This window comes from Gossypium arboreum, chromosome 9 (assembly GCF_025698485.1).
Source record: "Gossypium arboreum isolate Shixiya-1 chromosome 9, ASM2569848v2, whole genome shotgun sequence".
In the NCBI taxonomy this organism is placed as follows: Eukaryota; Viridiplantae; Streptophyta; class Magnoliopsida; order Malvales; family Malvaceae; genus Gossypium; species Gossypium arboreum.
The window spans coordinates 5372852-5393518 of record NC_069078.1 but is presented as its reverse complement, the minus strand read 5'-3'; the positions used below and the strand labels follow the sequence as shown (position 1 = coordinate 5393518).

Genomic DNA, 20667 nt, shown 5'->3' with positions numbered 1-20667 from the left:
TTTGAGGCTCTTGTACTTATCAAATTCTTATCTGGGTAATACTTAACATTTCTTTTGTTTAGAGTATGTCATTTCACTATTTATCATGTAAATAATCCACATAATAAGATGCATGAAAATGGTCAGGTAGGGACAAAAGGGATACATCACATTCATTTATTTCAAAGGTAACAAACAAAGAAAGTTAACCAAGAATAGTAAAAGGTATCATAAAGAGGAAGGGGATCGCATTCAACGGATACAAATGCTCTAGATTGTAACGCCCCAATTTTCGGGAATCCTGTGAATGTTGGCATAGGTTTAATTATGTTAGTGGGCCTCTAGAAGGCCTAAGCTTAAGATAGAACCCGGTAATTTTAGTTAATTTTTGTTCCATAAGAAAAAGGGAGTGAAATTATGAAATAGGACCTATGTGAAAATGTTTGAAAATGCTATAGGCTAAATTGAAGTGGCCAAATAAATAGGAGTGCAAAATAGGAGGATTTGCATGACAAACCTCCCATTTTACATGAAGTGGCCAACCATCATGTTGTTGTAGACAAAATGTACACTTGATATCCATAATTTATGGTACAAATTGATACAAATTGATAATAGGTTAGGTAAATGTTCCATGGTAATGGGTTAGGTAAATGTTTCATGATAATAGGTTAGGTAAATGTTTCATGATAATGGGTTAGGTAAATGTTTCATGATAATGGGTTAGGTAAATGTTTCATGATAAGAATATCATGTCTTTTGTATTAAAGAATTAAATGGATGAAATATGAAGTTTTATTAAAAGAAAAAGGGGTGAAAAGAACAAAGTTTTGTCCATCTTTGTTCATCATAGCTGAAAGTTAGAGAAGAGAAAGGAGAGGAGAAAGCTCTTGAGTATTCGGTCATTAGGAGGAGGAAAATTGAAGGTAAGTTCTTGGTACCTTGCTTCTATTTTGAGGTTCATGAGTTCTTCTTGATTCTACCTTAACTCTTGAAGTATATTTTGATTTTTAGTTGTGTTGTGAGCATTTAGTCATGAATTAAAATGAAGGAAATGGTTGTTGTTTCATGTTCTTTTGATGAAAAATGGAAGATAGGTGAAGTTGAGCCAAACAAATGAGCATGCATGTGCCTTAGATGTTAAAGGGAAAAATCAGCTAACATTTTGTGCTTTAAAATGATGAAATGGAGATTATACTTAAGTAAAATCATAGATATGTGATGATTGATTGGTGATATACATGTTTAAATAACAAGCATGCAAGTTAGGTGTGAAAGAGTGATTTGGTAATAAATCTGCTTGGGACAGCAGCAGTAACGTGACTTTGGAAAATCACCATAAATTGTGGGAGAAGAATTAGAAGCTGAATAAATTATGTAATTAAAGCTTATTGAGTCTAGTTTCTAATGAAATAAACAAGAACATATTTTGAATTCTGTACAATGAGAAATTTGATTCGTAATGAAGAGTGGTCAGATTAGTCAAACAGTGAAACATGGGAAACTTTGAGAAAAATATGGTATTGATTGGCTAAACCAAAAATTCTGAAAATTTTATGGATAGAAGATATATGAGTCTATTTTCAGGGAAAATTAACGGAACTTGATTTGGAGTTTCGTAGCTCCGGTTATAAATGATTTAGTGACTGTTGCTCAGGAAGACAGCTTGCAGTGAAATTATGATTATGTGGTAAACATTGACAAAAATTTGTTAATGAGTTGCTTATTGATTTCTTATAAGCTTACTATGATCTGTAGGTATGGTTGGTTGAACATTGTAAGGGGTTAATACGTAGTTCATATTTGAATAGTTAGATTAACGTGTTAGTAATCCAATTGTAGGCGGTTCGTGTGTGGATCTCGTCAGCATATCGTCGCAAACAGGTGTGTAACTAACACCCTCTTTCTTAGTCTGGATCTGCAAAAGTCGAAAAGCCGAAATGCCGAAAATCGGTATTTTGTAGATTTGCGAGTGTGCGAATGCTCTTAAGGTAAATCGATTAATGTTTTTGGTAAGCTGCAAAATTTGGACTGCAAAGTGCATAATTTCTGTGCCCTCGATATTTTTGGGCTTAATGAGCCAAAATTGGAATGATGGGCCAACGGGCCCAATTCGGTAAGAACCCTCAGTACGTGATTCTGTTAGTACGTGAAAGTAGGAGTATGCATGAAAAACCCTAAAATAGATAAATTACTGAAATACCTTTAAAAGTGAAAAATTTATAGTTTTACCCCTAAGAGATAAATTACCGAAATACCCCTAGGGTTAAATTGACCTAAATGCATGTTTGACTGTTGTTATTTACTGCATGCCATGTTGTTATTATCTGATGCATGGGACTGGGATATTGACGGAGGAAATACTGAAAGTGGCTTGTCCACGTCTTGGAGGCTTTGCCTCAATTCTATGATAATGAAAGAAGAAGACCTAATGTGGAGTGTTAATGGGTGGGTTGAGCTATTCCCCACATGGAGTGTATGGTGATACGGGTAGAGTGTAGTGGTTGGTGGGTTGAGTAGTCTCCCAAATGGGCTTGCATATGTTATTGATGTTGCATGTATTTTGAAATGGGCCTATGGGCCATCTTCATTATCTGAATAAGGGCTAAGGCCCGTTTATTGTAATCTAAAAGGGCTCGCCCAGTACCACTATTACCCAAATGGGCTTGCATATGTTTCTTGATGTTGCATGTATTTTGAAATAGGCCTATGGGCCATCTTATTATCTGAATAAGGGCTAAGGCCCGCTTTATTGTAATCTGAAAGGGCTCGGCCAGACCATCATTACTGAATGGGCTTAGGCCCAATGGGCTTGAGTGACATGGGCTTTGAATGGGTTTTCCTTACACACCGAGTTTCCCCAAACTCACCCCTTTTATTTTCATCCACGTAGGAAATCCCCAACCATAGTGGGCTTGGAGCTGTGAGGGAATTCGGAGTGGCCACCCGTTCTGAAAGTTTGATTTTCTTTTGGTGAACTGGACATCCTTTTATTTACGTTTGAAGTTTTTGGGCTTTTAAATGTAATAAGGCCGCTTAATTATTTTTGATGGTTTTAATATGTATTACTAAGATAGGTAATACTTATTTTAACTGTAGAAATTGGATAGCTTTAGGGCGCGTTTTCAAAAACAACAGTTGATTTCAAAATAACACGACAACAAGCAAAGCTTCCGCAATGAAAGTATTTTTCAAAATTAATCACTTTTCCTAAAATGACTTAATCAAATCGGTTTCCTAGACATATCCATGACGTTAAGGTGTGGCAATGGTGGTATGCATGTCTAGGATTGGATCTGAAGGGAGCTTGGTACTTAAGCAGTCCGATGGACTCGCCACCTCTTTTCCGGTTTCCTACCTGGTGCACAGCTTCCATTCACCTTAACCCTTAATGAATTAATCTTTTGAACATCAAGTACGATTTTCTAGACTTAGAATGGAAATTTTTTTTTAACATTTTTATGTGGCATGCCGGATCCGGCTATAACCTCTGGGCCGGGTTTGGGGTGCTACATAGATATTCGACACATGAACTCTTTCACGTTTCTCAATCAAGAATCTTTTCGAGCATGGCTTCTTGCGTAGAAGATTTCAAGCTGCTGAAAATGTTTCAAATACTATACCCTTGCCATCTAACCCACCGTTCAAATCACCTTGCTCTTTAAGCCCAGTGTTTGTTTCATTAGGACGCTCTTTCGGGTTTTCATCCTAATCTTTCGTGTTAATCAAGACGCCCTTTTTGGGTTTTCACCTTGATCCCTTTTTTTTAAGATGCCCTTTTTAGGTTTTCATCTTGATTTCCTTTTTTAAGCATAATATTTCTTTACAGCATCTAAGTTCACTGGATTTGGTAACTCCTTCCCATCCATCTCGGTGAGAATCAAAGCTCCGCCTGAGAATGCCTTCTTTACGACGTATAGACCTTCCCAATTTGGTGCCCATTTCCCTCGGAAGTCTTTTTGTATTGGGAGAATCTTTCTCAGCACGCGTTCTCCTTCGTAGAATTCTCTTGGTCATACTTTCTTGTCATGGGCCGCGATCATTCTTTTCTGGTACATCTGCCCATGACAAATTGCCTTTAGACGTTTTTTTTCGATAAGGTTTAACTGGTCATATCGAGCTCGAATCCATTCTGCTTCCTCTAGTTTCAATTCCATTAAGACTTGTAGAGAGGGGATCTCGACTTCGATAGGTAGCACAGCTTCCATTCCATAGACCAGAGAGAAAGGAGTTGCTCCCGTAGATGTTCGCACAGATGTGCGATATGCATACAAAGCAAATGGTAGCTTTTCGTGCCAGTCTTTATATGTCTCAGTCATTTTCCCAATAATCTTCTTAATATTCTTGTTGGCCGCTTCAACAGCTCCGTTCATTTTTGGGCGATAGGGCGATGAGTTATGATGCTTTATTCGATATTGCTCGCACACTTCCTTCATCATCTTATTGTTCAGATTCAAGGCATTATCTGAAATGATCTTTTCAGGCAAACCATATCGACAAATGATTTCCTTTTTCAAAAACCTGTAAACTGCAGTTTTTGTCACATTGACAAACGAAGCAGCTTCTATCCATTTTGTGAAGTAATCAATAACCACAAAAATGAACCGGTGTCTATTAGAAGTTTTTGGGGAGATTGGCCCTAAAACATCCATGCCCCACATAGAAAAAGGCCATGGAGAAGTCATGACATGAAGGGGTGAAGGGGCTACATGAATTTTATCACCATAAATTTGACATTTGTGGCATTTTCTTGCAAAACTAATGCAGTCACTTTCCATCGTCAGCCAGTAATAATCGAGTCTCATAATCTTCCTAGCCATAGTGAAACCATTGGCATGTGTCCCACAGATTCTTTCATGGACATCTTTAAGTATTGTTTTGGCTTCGCCAGCATCTATACATCTCAAGAGCACTTGATCTTTTCCTTTTTTGTACAGAATGTCTCCATCAAGAACAAATCCCGCTGCCATTCTTCTGATTGTTCTTTTGTCGTTCTCATTTGCTTGTTCGGGATACCTTTGATTCTTGATATATTCTAAGACATCATGGAACCATGGCCGTCCATCTGGCTCTTTTTCAATGCTGAAACAATGTGCGGGGACTTCATATATGCTCATTTGAAGAGGCATTATTTCCGCTTCTCTGTTTGCTTTGAACATTGAAGCCAAAATGGCCAGGGCATCAGCCAATTGGTTTTCTTCTCGTGGGAAGTAATTAAAAGTTATTTCTTTGAATTCTTTAATCAGTCCTGCCACTAGATCGCTGTATTTGACTAATTTTGAATCCCTCACTTCCCAATCTCCACGGATTTGGTATATCACCAATGCTGAATCCCCGTACACTTCTAAGATTTCGATGTTTCGTTCAATAGCTGCACGAAGTCCCATGATACAGGCCTCATATCCCGTTATGTTATTGGTACAGAAGAAATTCAGCCTGGCAGTGAACGGATAATGGTTCCCTTCTGGTGATACTAAGACTGCTTCAATCCCATGCCCCAATGCATTTGATGCACCATCAAAGCTCATCTTCCATGACTTCTCTTTTGGTGACTCGCATTCTTTTTTCGTGATGCACATCAAGTCTTCATCCGGGAAATCAAATCTCAATAGCTCGTATTCCTCCGTTGTTCGAGTTACTAAGAAATCAGCTATTGCGCTTCCTTTTATCGACTTTTGACTCACATAGATGATGTCGTACTCCGATAGTAAGATCTGCCATTGTGCCATTCTTCCTGAGAGTGTAGGTGATTCCATCATGTACTTTATTGGATCTAGCTTTGAAATTAACCATGTCGTATGATACAACATATATTGCCTAAGTCTCCGAGCTACCCAAACCAGAGAGCAACAGTATTTTTCAATGGACGAATACTTTGCCTCATATTCAGTGAACTTTTTGCTGAGGTAGTAGATCGCCTTTTCTTTCTTTTCTGACTCGTCGTGTTGCCCCAGTACGCAACCCATTGAATTTTCGAACACAGTCAAATACAATATTAATGGTCTTCCCCGAATTGGCGGTACTAGCACTGGAAGACTAGACAAATATTGTTTTATCTTATCAAAGGCCACCTGGGATTCCTCATTCCATTCTTCCGGGTTATGTTTTCGAAGAAGCCAAAAGATTGGATCACATGGTTGGTAAGTTGAGCAATGAACCGAGCGATGTAGTTCAACCTCCCTAAAAATCTTCTGACTTCTTTTTGCATGCGCGAAGGTGGTAACTCTTGAATGGCTTTTATTTTATCTGGATCAACTTCAATGCCTCTTTCGCTGACGATGAAGCCTGGCAATTTTTCCAAAGTAGCCCCAAACGTACATTTGGCCTGATTGAGCTTTAGCTGGAACTTTCTCAGTCTGTCGAACAACTTCTTCAAGTTCACTACATGCTCTTCTTCCCCTCGGGATTTAGCAATCATATCGTCGACGTAGACATCTATTTATTTACGCATCATGTCATAGAATAACGTTACCATAGCCCTCTGATATGTTGCCCCAACATTCTTTAATTCGAACAGTATCACCTTGTAGCAGAATGTTCCCCACATTGTTATGAAAGTAGTTTTCTCCATATCCTCAGGGGCCATCTTGATCTGATTATACCCCGAGAATCCATCCATGAAAGAAAACAATGAATGTTTTGCTGTGTTATCCACCAACGTATCAATGTGTGGTAAGGGAAAATTATCTTTAGGACTTGCTCGATTCAGGTCACGATATTCTACGCACATTCGTACTTTGCCGTCTTTCTTTGGTACCGGGACTATGTTGGCCACCCACTCTGGATATTTGGAGGCTTGTAGGAAGCCAGCATCAAATTGCTTCTTGACTTCCTCTTTTATTTTCAACAACATCTCAGGTCTCATTCGTCTTAGCTCTTGTTGAATGGGTTTGCATTCTGGCTTTAATGGGAGCTTATGGACCACTACATTTTCACCCAATCCTGGCATATCCTGATATGACTATACGAATACATCTTTGTACTCGTGGAGCAAAGCAATCAAATTGTGCCTGGTGCCCCCTGAAATAGAGGTGTCAATCTTCACTTCTTGCTTCCTTTCTTCAATCCCCAAATTTATTGTTTCAACAGATTCTTGATGAGGAAAAATCTGTTTATCCTATTGTTCCACCATTCTTAGCAGGTCAGGAGACGAGACATAGTCTTCAGCATTTTCCTCGGCTTCAAATTCTCCTGAACAAATAGCCTTCTCAAAATCGATTTTAGGACTCGTAACGGGTTTGTTCATGCCATTGATATCTGAGCACCTGAAAGTTGAATAGAAGAGGAAATTATAGTGGGGCATCCAAGTATTGGAACCAACAAACGAAATGTTATGGCATGGTATGAGGCAAATGTAAGGATAGGCTATGAAATGGGAAAATGATTATAAAATTAGTGATAATACGAAAGATCGTGACAAAATGCATCTTTATTGATGTTCATTTAAATGATCAAGAGTAAATCATAAGCTCTTACAAAGGAATCCCTCTATTATTTAGGGGCACACAAAAAGAATAGTGTTAATATTGAGTATTACTCTGGAGAAGATTTAGAAACTACAAGGAGCTCCACAGCAGTCCAATTGTTCAAAACAAATCCAGGAGGACCAGGGCGTATCGTTGAAACATCCTTAATTGCATCACTTCCTTTGTCAATGACATTTATACTGATATTCTGAAGACCCCTTTCAATAATTAACAGTATGCTTCGTGGATTGTCTTGCTCAGGGTATATCATTCCTGCAGATGTAAATGTTTTTGACAAAAGAGGATACGTTATGGGCTCCCATTCTATTTCTCGGCCTAAGGTTTTTGCGATCCTTCTTTCCTGATCTTTCTTCCATTGTTTTCTTCTTTGACATATGTCCAGCTAGAACCCCAAGCCATATCGGGCCTTGTGGTGCACTGGCTTTAGAGCCCTGACTATTCCTTGCTGAAATTTTCCTAAACCTTTCCTCTCTCGGGCTCCTCTCCCCACAGTCAGCTTGATACCCATCCTGGTATTTCTTGACAGTTTTGGCACGGGAATTCTGTTTCCCTCAGTGACGAATATGGCATTGACAAATTCAAGGGATCGGAAGGAACATTCTATACATCTTTACCCACTTCAATGTATGGTGCATCGGTAGAAACAGATGCTACAATGTCTTCTTTTCCCTCGACAGTGACCAAACAACCATCTATGATAAATTTCACCTTTTGATGGAGGGATGATGGGACCGCTCCAGCGGAATAGATCCAGGGTCTTCCCAAAAGGCAGTTATATGAGGGTTTAATGTCCATGACTTGGAACTCGACATCATATATGTAGGGACCTATTTCTAGAGGGATCTTGATTTTTCCCATGACTTCTCGTCTTGTCCCGTCGAATGCCCTCACTGTGGAATGATAGGGCCTTAAATAGGACAGATCCATCGAAATTCTGGACATCGTAGCCAAAGGCATGACATTGAGTACCGACCCATTATCGATAAGCACATTCGGTATTATGTAGCCCTTGCAGCGAGTCGTAATATGCAGTGCTTTTACTGAGCCTTTACCATTTGGCGGTATCTCATCATCACTAAAAGAGATGAAATTGTCCGCGTTCATATTGTTCACCCACCTATCAAACTTCTCAACAGATATGTTGTTTACTACGTAAGCTTGATTTAACACTTTCAGTAAAGCGTTCCGGTGTGGCTCTGAATTTAACAATAGAGATAAAACCGAGATTTGCGCTGGTTGCTTATTCAATTGTTTTACCACATTGTATTCACTGTGCTTGATAAATTTTAAGAACTTTTGTGCTTCCTCCTCGTCTACAGGCTTTTTAGCTTCTTGTTCAGGTATAGTTTCATGCTCATCTTTGGTCACGTGTATCGGTGCTTTTCTTTTCTGTTTCAAGTCACTATCCTTCTTCACAGGTTCGACCTCTTTCGAATAACATCTCCCACTACGAGTGAAATGACCTACTTCCCCAACACTTCCAGTCATGGCTTTGGGTTTTCCATCTTTAGGTGTGACGATATTGACATCGTATTTCCATGGTACTGCTTTATTGTCCTTGTAGGGGAAAGGAGATGGTACTTCGATTATCACTTTTGGTTTCGCCGGCTCCTTCTTCTCGTCGTAATAAATTACTAACAGTCGATCAGCCCTATATGAGAGACCTGGTGATTGGCTGTCAGACGCGCATACTTCTCTTTCGTTGGCCTCTTCCCTTTTGTTAAGGACCTTAATCTCCTTATTGTCCATCCGGTCTTGAAGCAACCTTTTAAATTCCTCACACGATTGAATGTCGTGTCCTATAATTCCATGAAAATCGCAAAAACTTTGACATTCTTCTCCGAAAATTCTATCGGGGTGACAGAGTATCCTTTCTTAATCAGTACCGCCCAGATTTTTTGCAGAGGCATTCTTATTTCCGAAACATATCTTTTGACTTGCCATTCGTCCTCTTTCGCCACTGAGCTCACATTCCCTTCGGTATGGTTAGGGAACGGGTTCTCAGTTGCATTACTGGCACTATCGAATCGTAGGATGTCCGCATCAATGAGTCCTTGAACTCTCCTCTTAAAGGCTAGGCAATTCTCTGTGGAATGCCCCTGGTTCCCAGCATGGTATGCACAACTAACATTTGGATCGTACCACTTCGGGTATGGAGGTTTAAGGGGTGCCATGTAATGGGGAGATATTAGTTGTTTCTCCAAAAGTTTTGGGTATAATTCCCCATACGACACAGGGATAGGAGTAAATTGCGGTCTCTTGGGATTGGACCTTGTGGGTCTTGGTTCGTTTCTGGGTTGGATTTGAGCGGGTACAGTATTTTGTGGAAATGTGGTGACAGGTCTTTGGTTGTTCGTGGCGTATACGGGGTATGAAGGAGGTGGTGCTTGGTAATAAGGGGTTTAAGGGGGATAATAGAAATTCAGAGGTGGATAATTTCGCGGTCGGGGTGGGTTTGGATATGGATTAGGGGTATAATGGCTTCCCATTCCCACCATATGGGCTTCTAGTTCTTTCTTCTTCATGGGCGCTACCCTTCTTGAACTTTCTTGACCTTCCATTCTACCGCTCTTGACGACATTCTCTATAAGCTCACCGGATATTACAATATCCGCAAATTCCTTCGTGGCACTTCCTACTAGTTTGTCATAAAACGGTGCCTTTAAAGTGTTGATAAAGAGAATGGTTATCTCTGTTTTTGTTAGTGGGGGTTCCACTTGGGCCGAGACATCCCTCCATCTCTGCGCATATTGTCTAAAAGTTTTCGATGGCTTTTTCTCTATCATTTGCAAAGTCATCCAGTCTGGCACCATATCCGATACATGCTTGTACTGCTCACAGAATGCCGATGCCAAGTCCTTCCAGGACCGAATTTTTTCCCTACTAAGCTGGTTGTACCACCGAAGAGCCGATCCTACTAGACTATCTTGAGAACAATGTATGAGTAGCTTATCTTCGTTCACATAGCCGGTCATCTTCCGGCAGAACATGATGAGATGCGCTTTTGGGCATATTGTCCCATCGTACTTTTCAAAATCAGGCACCTTGAACTTCAGAGGCAGAATTAAATCGGGCACCAAACTGAGTTCTTTAGCACCTAGTGCGGAGAAGACTTCAGTGCCTTCTATCGCTTTGAGTCTTTCCTCTAGGCTCCTATATTTCTCATTTGCATCGTGATTATCCGATTTCAACCTGGCCATCTCTGCTGGATCGTCCAAATTTGGAACAAGTGGATCAGCAGGACTAGCCCCCGGGTTTGATACGAACATTCCTTTCCCCAGATTAGCAGGTGGCACAGGTCGTTGCTCCAGACCTGTAGGTTCCCATTGAGCGTACCCTCTTTGTGTTGTGTGGGCATGTGGTGGAGTAAATCCTGGCAGATGGGGTGGATCCTTATCGAGGTTAACCCTTGACTGTGGTTCCACAACGTCAGGGTTCATAGGTCCCTTTCCTTTTACTAGAGCTGACATCATTTCTATCATCTTGGCCATTTGGTCCCTTTGTTCTAGCGATTCTTCTCGAGATCTCACCATTAAGTCTCTTGTCTCTTGCTGTGACTTGGCCAACTGCTCTTGTAATTCTCTCTGAACTCTTTCCATCCTTTCAATTCTTTCATTGAATTCAGCCTCCATTGCCCTAGCTTGTCGATACGTTCTATACGAATGACGTGGTTCTAGTCTCGTGGTATTACAACTGTGAATTGTATGTTTTAACCTCAACGAACGATTATGGGATATGCAATGAATGAATGCATAAATGTCAAATGAATGTTAGTCATGAAAGAAATGCAAGAAATTGGTGTTGATTTCAAGATAGCCCCTATTTAGGCATTTCATTCATCAAAAGAGTTCATTACAAAATATTTTGCCATTTTCAATTCAGCCATTACACAAACTTCCTAGCTATATCGCCATATTTCTTTACTCGTGCTAAGAATTCTGATATGTTCGATCTTCGACTTGGAGGGAAATGGCAAATGAGAATTTCAGCTTCTTCCGATAGTTGTACCACGTGCATGGCTACCCCACGAATTTCATTAATCAAACAGCTAAGTTGCATTTCTTTTTCTTGGAGGCCCTCTTCGTAAGCACGAACGTTTCTATCATATTAACTATTCTTTTCTTCCAAAGCCTTCAAGAGAGTATCTAGCTGTTGTTGACGATCTTGCAGCATATCTTCTAAATTCCGTATCCTCTCTTTTAGTTCTTGACGTTTAGATCGACTAGTTATTACCTCGGTAGACACAGCTTTATATTCGGCGTTCTTCTTTCTTAGTTCTATCATAACCCGCGCAGTCTTTTCCTCTTTTTTATTCGCTTTCCCTTTCCAAAATTCCATCCCTCCTTTGATGTTGCTAATTTCTTCTTTCCATTCTGCCGACGACTTGCCCAGCCCATTATTCTTTATTGTTCTTCTTAACTTCTTATTTTCCAGATGAAGATCTTTTAAGTCATTTCTTACGACTTCAGCCTCTTTTTGTATTTTCTCGGTTCTGGATCTTTCAATCTGAACGTCGATATTCAATTGGTAGTTTTCCTCTTGAAGAGCACTAAGGTCCCGAGACATCTTGGCCTTTTCTCGTTCAAATTCTTGTCTTACCATTTCTAGCTCAGATGGCACTTCTTCCGAGAAAGGATTCTGGACAGTGTAATTTGTCGACAAGACGTGCTGACTATTCACCCTTTGCTTTCTCCATATATCGTAATCTTGGGTGAGGGTGTCAGTATATAGAGCTAATTCCATGAGATAAATTCTCTTCCAAGACTTTGCGGTTTCTCGGACCCTCTTCATATATCCCTCGCCCGCAAAAGCAAACTCAGATTGTGCTAATCCTCCAGTGGCGGGTATGAATTATCGCGAAGAAAATTGCCTTTGGACTAATAGCGGGGCATATCCAACTCCTCCCCATAACCCGAGTAGTGGTACCCAATCTTGATAGGCTTCCAACGGGGCGAAAGTTTTTGAAAACATGTGGTACGGTGTGCTTTACTTTCCAGAAATGGCTCAAAATCCAGACATTTAGTAACTATGCGCATCCGGTAAAGCGTCCTTTCCCCATTTTCCTACAACTGTTTAAGGATCTGAAGGTCTCGGCCAAGATAGTCAGGACAGGGTTGATTCCTTTTTTCAATCTTTCGAAGAAATCCACTACCATAACTTCTATGTGTCCAAGGACTTTAGGGAAGATGATGAAACTGTAAATGGCCAAAGCAAATAGATTTACCCTTTTCGACATGTCGGGATGGTTCAGAATCAAATCACGTAGGGAAGACCATGGAATGCAAATGGTTTCATTCTTCTTCTTTATCTGTTTTTAGGCCCATGCGTCAGTCATGTCTGTCAATCTCACTAACTTTTTCTTGAAGGTCATCGGCTTAGGCTCCTTCGCATATACTTTATAGAATTGCGCATTTTTAACACGAAGCAAAGCAACGTACTCCTCTATTGTCAGTGTCATATCCTCTCGATTGAAGGTAAAACATTGGTAAGCCGGATCCCAAAATCTGACCATGGCTTGGATCAATCGTTCATCTACGTTGACAGCCATTAAATTAGCTATGTCCTCATATCTTTTAGTGAAGATACCCCTAGCGTCTGAGTCCCACTGATTCCAAACCCGAACCAAATCTTCAAGGTTATTCTGGCGAACATTCACAGTTACGTGTTTGGGTAGATTGGTAATACATCCTTCCACTAGACTATACATTCTTCTCGGTTGTTTGTATAATTAACTCTTCCATTAGAAACCCGTTTTTTGGCAACCGATCTCCAGTCAACACCTTCCTAATATGATGCCTATAATGCATGATGCAAAATAAAAATAAAGACAAACAACCTTGGTTAGTAATCACAACAAATATAAATTACGGAAAATCCAAATAAAAAATGTAAATGTCAAAGAGATAAAAGGTAAGAGGCGTTTCTCCCATGTACTTATTTTGGTGACTATCAACGGATAGAGGCATGGCTCTAATTAGGTGGCTCATATGGTTCACTATATGCGGTTTCAGTTTTAGACAGGTACTCGAATTGTTCGCACTATCGTCTACTAAGACTAGTACGAAGCCTCGGTCGTAGCCCATCACAGGTTCACGAGTTCAATTCGAGGGATTACATTTACTTATGCCTATGCGGAGGGACAAGTTAACTCACGAAAGCATAAGTCATATGTAACCCGAAAGTGTTCACTAGCCTGTGCGGAGGGACGAGTTAACTCACGAAGGCATAGTGTTTACTTTCACTTAAACGGACGGAGCTCGGGTAGAGAGCTCATGTTATGCAAAATGCAAGTGCACAGTGTATGGGGAGAAACTCACAAACCTTTACATTTTATTTAAAAACTAAACCAAAACTAAAACCATAAAAATTTAAAGCTTTAAAACAACCAGACAAAATAAGTTAGAAGAATATATACAACACGATGCAAATGCATGATTTTTCAAAAACACAATTTTAGGATCACGACTAAATATTAATTTAAACAAGGAATTTTGAAAATTTTGACAACACGCGTTTAATTCGACTCGACTCTCAAAAATGCGGTCCCCAGTGGAGTTTCCAGCTGTAGCGACGTAAAAATTTTAGCTTGGTCACTAATTAGGGTGTTTGATTGAAAGTTTAAAGACCGAGGTTTGATTTTAAAAAGGGAGTCGCCATCGATCTTTTTTCTTGGTGTGATCGGACACCTAATGAATCCTCTTTTTCAAAGAAAAATTTATTTTTGGATAACAAAAAGGCCGAGTTTAGGTCTACGTCAAAATTCATAGAAAAATTTGGGTTTGGGAGTCGGTTACGCACGAGGAAGGTATTAGCACCCTCGTAACGCCCAAAATTGGTATCTTATTAAACAAGCGTTGTCTTAATTTTCAAAATTACAAGTTCAAAGTAACATTTAATCGTGATCCGATCAAAACACGAGAAATTTCAAGTTTCGTTTTCTTTTGAGAAGGACGTTCCGTTTTTAACACGAGTCAATTGATATTCACCCAACATAGCGATGATATCGACAACTTAATGTTAAATCGGTACGTTGCCTTACTTGTTGAAAGTAAAAACATGAATAAAAATATTTCTAGATAAAAAATAAAAGTGATAGAAAACTAACATTGATGTTGAAATAAGATGTGAACTAATATGCTAACTTCGAACGGATAAATAATAATAAAAGTTAAAAATATATGAAACAAATAATATATAACACTTTAACAATGTATATGCGATAATAATAGTAAAAAACAAAAGTAATGGATATGATACTAAACACGATAATAATAGTATTAAACAAGAAATAGAGACGAACATATATAAACATATAATAATAAGTAAAGTGACGGAAACATAATATTAAAAACACTAATAATGTTACCCATATACATACGTATATATATTTTAAATATAAACATGATAATAGTATTACTAAGTATATACATAGTATGATGTTAAAATACATACATAATATAGAGTTATTAATATATATATATATATATATATATATATAAGATAATATGTAAGAAAAATATAATATAGTATTCAAATATATACATGATATATATAAAGATACAATACTAAAAGGTATATATATACATAATATATAAAAATGCATAATGTTACAATATTTACATAATATATACATACATAATAATAATGTTGAAAACACCTATTAATAATGTCACATAAATATGTACTTATATATATATTAAAGATATATACATATACTAACATTAATAACAATAATAAGGATAATATAAAAATACATACATGAAATAGTATAAAAATATATATATAACTAATAATATAAATATATATTTTGAAATAACAATAAAATATATGAATAGTATGATACTTACAAATATATACATAATATAATTATTTAAAAATATATATAATACAATAAAATATACGAATAATATAATATATAAAAAATACATGATATATGAAAAATATAATATTTTAAAAAACCTAAATAAGAGTATTAAAATAAAAAATAAAAATAAAAAATAAAAAATAATAAAGAAATGAGTAAAATAATATACATAATAATATAATAAGAAAATAATATTTTTATAATAAGTACTTAAAAATATCTATACGTATATATGTATAATAATGATAAAAGAAATAAAAATAATAGTGAAAGTAAATAATATAATAATAAATATAATAATAAATACATATGTACATAATAGTAAAAAAGCGAGACATTTTAAAATAAATATACATATATATATCTAAATATAATATAATAATAATATTATTAGAATAAAGTAATTAATATAATATTGTATATAAAATGTATATACATACATATATAATAAAACATACACTAAGATTAATAATAATAACCATTTAGAAATAATGATGAAATATAAAAATAAATATAATACAATAGTAATATTAAAATAAAGTAATTAAGTTAATACTATATATATATATACATACATATATAAAACATACACTAATATTATATATAATAATAATAACTAGAAATAATAATACATTAAAATAATAATATTTAATAACCAAAATATTAATAATAACAATAATAATAATAGAAATAATAGTATTAGTAATATTAGGAATTGTAACGCCCCAATTTTCGGGAATCCTGTGAATGTTGGCATAGGTTTAATTATGTTAGTGGGCCTCTAGAAAGCACAAACTTAAGATAGAACCCGGCAATTTTAGTTAATTTTTGTTCCATAACAAAAAGGGGGTGAAATTATGAAATAGAACCTATGTGAAAATGTTTGAAAATGCTATAGGCTAAATTGAAGTGGCCAAATAAATAGGAGTGCAAAATAGGAGGATTTGCATGACAAACCTCCCATTTTACATGAAGTGGCCAGCCATCATGTTGTTGTAGACAAAATGTACACTTGATATCCATAATTTATGGTACAAATTGATACAAATTGATAATAGGTTAGGTAAATGTTCCATGATAATAGGTTAGGTAAATGTTCCATGATAATGGGTTAGGTAAATGTTTCATGATAAGAATTTCATGTCTTTTGTATTAAAGAATTAAATGGATGAAATATGAAGTTTTATTAAAAGAAAAAAGGGGTGAAAAGAACAAAGTTTTGTCCATCTTTGTTCATCATAGCTGAAAGTTAGAGAAGAGAAAGGAGAGGAGAAAGCTCTTGAGTATTCGGTTATTAGGAGGAGGAAAATTGAAGGTAAGTTCTTGGTACCTTGCTTCTATTTTGAGGTTCATGAGTTCTTCTTGATTCTACCTTAACTCTTGAAGTATATTTTGATTTTTAGTTGTGTTGTGAGCATTTAATCATGAATTAAAATGAAGGAAATGGTTGTTGTTTCATGTTCTTTTGATGAAAAATGGAAGATAGGTGAAGTTGAGCCAAACAAATGAGCATGCATGTGCCTTAGATGTTAAAGGGAAAAATCAGCTAACATGTTGTGCTTTAAAATGATGAAATGGAGATTATACTTAAGTAAAATCATAGATATGTGATGATTGATTGGTGATATACATGTTTAAATAACAAGCATGCAAGTTAGGTGTGAAAGAGTGATTTGGTAATAAATCTGCTTGGGACAGCAGTAGTAACGTGACTTTGGAAAATCACCATAAATTGTGGGAGATGAGTTAGAAGCTGCATAAATTATGTAATTAAAGCTTAATGAGTCTAGTTTCAAATGGAAAAAATGAGAACATATTTTAAATTCTGTACAATGAGAAATTTGATTCGTAATGAAGAGTGGTCAGATTAGTCAAACAGTGAAACATGGGAAACTTTAAGAAAAATCTGGTATTGATTGGCCAAACCAAAAATTCTGAAAATTTTATGGATAAAAGATATATGAGTCTATTTTCAGGGAAAATTAAGGGCACTTGATTTGGAGTTTCGTAGCTCCAGTTATAAATAATTTAGTGACTGTTGCTCAGGAAGACAGCTTGCAGTGAAATTATGATTATGTGGTAAACATTGACAAAAATTTGTTAATGAGTTGCTTATTGATTTCTTATAAGCTTACTATGATCTGTAGATGTGGTTGGCCGAATATTGTAAGGGGTTAATACGTAGTTTGTATTTTAATAGTTAGATTAACGTGTTAGTAATCCAATTGTAGGCGGTTCGTGTGTGGATCTCGTCGACATATAAATCGTCAAGCAAATTGTGTAATGCGACACCCTCTCATAGACTAGATTGGCAAAAGCCGAAAAGCTGAAATGCCGAAAAGTCGGTATTTTGGGAATTTGTGAGTGTGCGAATGCTCGTAAGATAGTTGGGTTTATATATTTGGTAATCTAAAGTAATAAACTGCAGTAAGCACGATTTCGTACATTTTGATAATTTGGGCTTAATGGGCCAAAGATCGGGTTCATGGGCCAACGGGCCCAATTCGTAAGTATCTTGCGTAAGTGTTCGATAGTACGTAAATAGTTAGGATATGCATGAAAACCCTAAAAGTAGCTAAATTACTATAATACCCTATGTATGGAAAATTATTGTTATACCCCTAGGTGCAAAATTACCGTTATACCCCTAGGATTAATTTTGGTGAAAAGCATGACGATCGATTACGTATGATGTATGCCATGATTATCTATCATTGCATGGGGACATGGGTTATATTATGGAGGAAGCGTTACGGTGGCTATGCCACAAATATCGATCTGGTGGCTCGCCACAAATATCCGATCTGGTGGCTCTACCACATATATCTGCTTACGGTGGCTCGCCATGATTATCAGATCTGGTGACTCTGTCACATTATTCATTCAGCAGCCATGCTGCAAATTCGTGGTGTGTAGCGGTTGGGTGGGTCGAGTTGTCTCCCCACACGGTGTAAGGTTGGTATGGGGTGTATACGGTTGGATATGGTTGGGTTTACGCATAAACATGTAATATCATTACGTTACGCTATGGGCCTATGGGCTTTATTCTGAATTCTGTTCTGGGCTAAGGCCAACTTATTCTGTTTCTGTGGGTTGAGCTGATTTAGGCTATGGTTGGGTTATTTTACACACTGAATTTTCCCAAACTCATCCCTTTTATTTTCATCCACGCAGGTAATCCCCAACCATAGTGGGCTTGGAGCTGTGAGGGAATTCGGAGTGGCCACCCGTTCTGAAAGTTTGATTTTCTTCTGGTGAACTGGACATCCTTTTAATTACGTTTGAGGTTGTGGGCTTTTAAATGTAATAAAGCCGCTTATTTATTTTTGATGGTTTTTAATATGTATTACTAAGATAGGTAATACTTATTCTAACTGTTGAAATTGGATAGCTTTAGGGCGCGTTTTCAAAAACAACAGTTGATTTCAAAATAACACGACAACAAGTAAAGCTTCCGCAATGAAAGTATTTTCCAAATTAATCACTTTTCCTAAAAATGACTTAATCGAATCGGTTTCCTAGAAATATCCATGACGTTAAGGTGTGGCAATGGCGGTATGCATGTCTAGGATTGGATCGAAGGAGCTTGGTACTTAGCGGTCAGATGGACTCACCACCTCTTTTCCGGTTTCCTACCTGGTGCACAGCTTCCATTCACTTTAACCTATAATGAAATTATCTTTTAAAACACTAAGTAAGTTTTTTTTTGGATCAACAATATAAAATGTTTTGAACGCTTCGATGTGGCACGTCGGATCCGGTCATAACGTCTGGGCCGGGTTTGGGGTGCTACAGGAATAATAAAAAAACGAAAATAAAATAAATAAATAGATAAAATGAAAAAAAGACTAAAATTGAATTAAAATCAAAGTTTTGGGGCGAATTTGAAATAATAAAAAGGGAAAAGGGCTTATTTGAACGCGTACAAAACAAAGAAGGACTAAAAACACAATTATTCCTCCCCTCAAAACACAACACAGCAAGAGGGACTAAATCGCAAAGCGCTATATACTTTGGGGCCAAATTAAAAAACTGAAAAAGTATTTGATTGCAGAAGCATGAAAAAGCGGAGGGGCTAAAAGTGCAATTAGCCCCTCCAATGAAAAACACGCGTATCCTTGGAGCGGGTCGGGTCAACAAACGGGTTAGGCCAAAACGACGTTGTTTTGGGGTTTAATGGCCAACCCCAAAACGACGTCGTTTTGGGGGGCTATAAAAGGTCCAAAATTTGTAAAAAAAAATCATTTGGTGAGGAGAGAAAGAAAAAAAAAAGAGAGAGAAAGAAGAGAGAAGGGAGGGGGAGGGGGATTTCCAGTGGGAAGTCCGGCCACCGTCCGATCGTCGGACCGTCGTCAGCGCCGGCGCACGGTGGCCGGAAAAGGTAATTTTTTTTTACTTTTTTTTTATATTTTTATATTTTTTATTTTTGCAATGTATATATGTTTATGCAAATGAATAAATTCGAAAATAAATAGATGAAAATAATAATAATAATAATAATAATAATAATAATAATAATAATAATAATAATAATAATAATAATAATAAAGTCACCTTGGGTTTTAGGTTTAATCTTTAATATTTTCTTTGATTTGAGACTATCTCCCTGTTTTGGTGTTGCTAAAGTCACTATTTCACTTGTATTTAGAATTGAATGCTTCGTATTTGCTAATAAACCTTGCCGAATGTTTTTTTTTTATTTTCAGAGAAAAAAATCCCCTCTTTACAAAGCTTCAAATCGGCTTATATAGCCTTTGTACAAATCTGTTTATTCTATCTTTGTTGCTGTTGCGTGCCCCTCTTGTTTTGCAGGTAAAGCAGATGGTGAATGTGGTGGTGGCAGAGGTCGGTGGTGGATGGGACAAGGGCAGATGCAAGTGGCCGGATGGGACAAGGGTTAGAAGTGTGGGTTTGGTTTTAGGTTAGTTTAGGCTTTGGGCTAATAGTCTTTGGGCTAGGTAAAAATTTGGGTTTAATTATTGGGCTCCGGGTATGGGTTTGATGGTTTAGCTAATGGGTTATTGTGGGCCATTCGGGTTTTGGGTATTAGGGGATTAGTGGGTTTATGTTGTAAGGTATTTGGGTTTATGTAATATATTTGGGCCCGAGTCATTTTAAAAATGGCCCAAAATTGGCCTATAACATACGTGATTTAAGAAATTATTTTTTATGCAAATTTATAAAAAATATTTTAATACAATAATAAAATATTTTACTTTTTAGAACATATATTTCATACAAAGCTAGGATGCACATTAATAAATAATAAATAGAACATCTATTCGGGTGACCACTAAAGGTTTGATATGGTTCTACTTAGGGTAGGTTCTTTAGAGC

The 20667-nt window shown here is 37.1% G+C and overlaps 1 long non-coding RNA gene across 2 annotated transcripts; it reads left to right on the top strand.

The window, feature by feature from the left end:
• Nucleotides 1-721: 721 nt before the first annotated feature.
• LOC128280770 (uncharacterized) lies at nucleotides 722-18795 on the top strand. 2 transcript variants are annotated; one of them, XR_008270919.1, is made up of 3 exons: nucleotides 722-905; nucleotides 1822-1863; nucleotides 18505-18795. It is a non-coding gene; the product is annotated as an uncharacterized LOC128280770 (long non-coding RNA). The 2 variants fall into 2 exon arrangements; XR_008270920.1 differs by lacking the exon at nucleotides 18505-18795 and adding an exon at nucleotides 2873-3114.
• The last annotated feature ends 1872 nt before the right edge of the window (nucleotides 18796-20667 follow it).